We start from the raw sequence: 3276 nt of genomic DNA on the forward strand, positions 1-3276 counted from the left end.
TACAGTTTCATTACCCTAGGAATACCCCGTGCTTCACCTATTCTGTCCTCCTCTCCTTCCCCTCACATCCTGACAACTACTGATCTTATACTATCTGTATAGTTTTTGCCTTTTCCAAAATGTCTTGTAGTTGGAATCATACAATATGTCACCTTTTCAGACCGGCTTCTTTTATTTAGTAATATATGTTTAAGGTTCCTCTGCGTCTTTTCATGGGTCGATAACTAATTTTTTCTTTTTCTTTCTTTCTTTCTTTCTTTCTTTCTTTCTTTCTTTCTTTCTTTCTTTCTTTCTTTCTTTCTTTCTTTCTTTCTTTCTTTCTCTTCCTTCCTTCCTTCCTTCCTTCCTTCCTTCCTTCCTTCCTTCCTTCCTTCCTTCCTTCCTTCCTTCCTTCCTTCCTTTCTTTCTTCCTTTCTTTCTTCTTTCTTTCTTTATGTCTGATCTTATTTATTTGTTACTCTTACAAAATCTCATTTTTGATTGGACTCAGATTTAGAGGTAGAAGCTCTCAGAGAGGAAAACCTACGTCTCTTGGCCATCTATTCCTGGCGTTTCTCTTTGGCCTCCTTCATTCTCTTGGCCAAAAGTTTAGCATATTCTAGAGCCTCTTCCTTATTTTTCTTAGTACACTGTTTCTTCAGAGCAATACACTGATGTTTGTGTTGCAGGACGCATGGAGTCACAAGACGCTGACTCTTGGGTGCTTTGGTCCTAGGTTTCTTACCTTCTTTGTTTAGGGGCTTTCTCACAAAATATTGGCGGACATCACCTTCTTTAGAGAGACTGAAAAGTTTGCGGATTCTGCTCGCTCTTTTGGGCCCCAGGCGACAAGGCACAGTAGTATCAGTGAGACCAGGAATATCTTTCTCCCCTTTTTTCACAATGACCAAGTTGAGAACACTCAGATTGGCATCCACAATGCAACTGCGAACAGATTTGTGCTTTCTTTCTCCAGTGCTCCCTGGTCTATAACAAAAATGCCCCTTACTCAGCAGCAGGTGGACACGGCCATGGTTCAAGACATGCTGCTTCATGGTGAAGCTTTGTTTGTCGTTTCTGCCACTGATTCAAACCACATAACCCTCCCATTCTTCACGCAGAGCGTCATCAGCAACTTTTTATGAAAGGTATGAAGTTTTCATTCATCGTCCCCTTCAATGAGTTTCTGGCAACCAGTGGCCGAGTAAGAGATATTCAGCTTCATCAAGAAACAGCTGACTGCCTCCGAGGCACCACGAAAAAGAGACTAATTTATTCTTATCGCTGTATAATATTCCACTGTACGGATATATCAGAGTTAATTTATCCATTCATTTATTGAAAGAAATATTTGTTGCTTCCAGTTTGAGAAATTATAAATAAAGCTGCTATAGACATTCATGTGTAGAGTTTCATGTGGATGTAAGTTTTTAACTTAATACCTGAGTATGATTGAGCTGTATAGTAAAACTATGTTTAGCTTTGTAAGAAACTGCTAAACCAATTTTCAAAGGAACTGTACTCTTTTGCCTTCTCATCAGCAATGTATAAGGGTACCTGTTGCTCTGCATCCTTTCCAGCATTTAGTATTATTGGTATTTTGGATTTTAGCCATTCTAATAGGTATGTGATATAATCACAATTGTTTTAATTTCAGTTCCCTAATGATCTATGATGAACAACTTTACATATACTTAATGAACATCTGTATATCTTCTATGATATCAGATTCAATTTGCTTGGAAATTTATATGAATATTTACTTCTGTTTTCATGAGGGAGGGATGTGGGTCTGTAGTTTTCTCTTATTGTAATGTCTGTCTGATTTTTGGTATAAGATTAATGCTGGTCTCATAGAATGACTTAGAAAGTAATTTCCTCTTTTCAATATTCTGGAAGAATTTCCTGTAGAATTGGCATTATTTCTTCCTTTGTTGGTAGGAGTCATCAGAGAAGTCATGTGGGTGTCCATTTTTCTTTATGGGCATGTTTTAACCACAAATTCAGTTTCTTTTGTAGATAGAAAGCTGTTATCTATTTCATTTTGAGTGATTTTGGTAGTTTGTGTCTTGAAAGGAATTTGTCTTAGATTTTACCCCTGGGTTTTTTTTATTTTGCTATCTAGGTACTCTGTTTATGCTGGCCACTCAAAAAACTATGGTGCCAGCTTCTTAGAATTTTCCAAGGCTTGATTTAGAAAACTAGAATGATACTATAGGGAAGTATAAACTAGTGTGGTTAAGATGTCCCTAAGAAAATGTAGAAGTAGCTTTACTTGATTGTTACAGGTTCATATATTTTAATATAAATAAAAAATTGAGAGATCGATGGTAGAATATCCTTAAGGAAAATATAAAGATTGTTTCACAGCTCCATTTGCACATTATAATGTGAAATTTTAGTAAGATTACTGAAATTTTAAGAATTTTGCTTTTGTATTGGTAACTAAAAGTATTAATATTTAAGATAGGAATATTACTAATAAAGCATTTTTGTTTATACAGATAAACCTTTTCTTTCTCGCAATTCTTGGGGAAATCATTCAGTTCCTCTGGGCTTCAAATTATTTGTTGGTCAAATGAGGCAATTAAACTAGATATTTGTTAAGATGTCTTCTAGATTTAAAAATGTTATTATTTCAATACTTTGAACTTATTGCAAAAAAATGTAGTGTTAACTGTGAAACAAAGTGTTCAATTCTAAAATGTTTTAATCTAATTATATCGTTTTGAATAAAAGTATACACAGATGCCTAGTAAATAATTTAAAGATATTGTAAAATGAATTTATTTACAAATTTATTTATTGTAAGCTGCCAATCTAAAGTAATATCTTTTGGAGAGCAGAAAAAATGAAGTTATAAATAAAATCTTTATATTTCGTGTTCCAAAGGCAGATACGTATCTGTTTAACCTATCTACCTAAAATCTAAGAGTGACACTTGCTTTAGTGGCCATCTTTTTGTTTATCAACAAGAAAAGTGACTGTTTTTGTAAAGACACCATGGCACTGTTGCAGCAGCCGTTAAAATCAAGGATTAAATTATGGGAATTTAAGTTTTTCACAAATCCTGGAAATCAAGTATGTTTTTGTAAAGAACTTGATCAGAAACAAAAGTTTTCTGAAAATTATGTTGCCTGGGCACTCTTCAAGAGCACATGGACACAATTTATTCTCTAACAGGAGCCATGTCCTGGTTCAGATACAAAAGTTTTACAGAAAAACTCGGCGGGGTATGTGTAAAGGGAAACATTTAAAAATCGCATTATAATTGCAACAGACTATAAAGATATAGAT

The 3276-nt window shown here is 34.5% G+C and overlaps 1 pseudogene; it reads right to left on the reverse strand.

Annotated features, from left to right (window-relative positions):
• Window positions 1–433: 433 nt before the first annotated feature.
• Window positions 434–1204, reverse strand: LOC107501139 (annotated as a pseudogene).
• Window positions 1205–3276: the final 2072 nt, after the last annotated feature.

The sequence above is a fragment of the Rousettus aegyptiacus genome, unplaced genomic scaffold (assembly GCF_014176215.1).
Source record: "Rousettus aegyptiacus isolate mRouAeg1 unplaced genomic scaffold, mRouAeg1.p scaffold_m13_p_2, whole genome shotgun sequence".
NCBI lineage: Eukaryota > Metazoa > Chordata > Mammalia > Chiroptera > Pteropodidae > Rousettus > Rousettus aegyptiacus.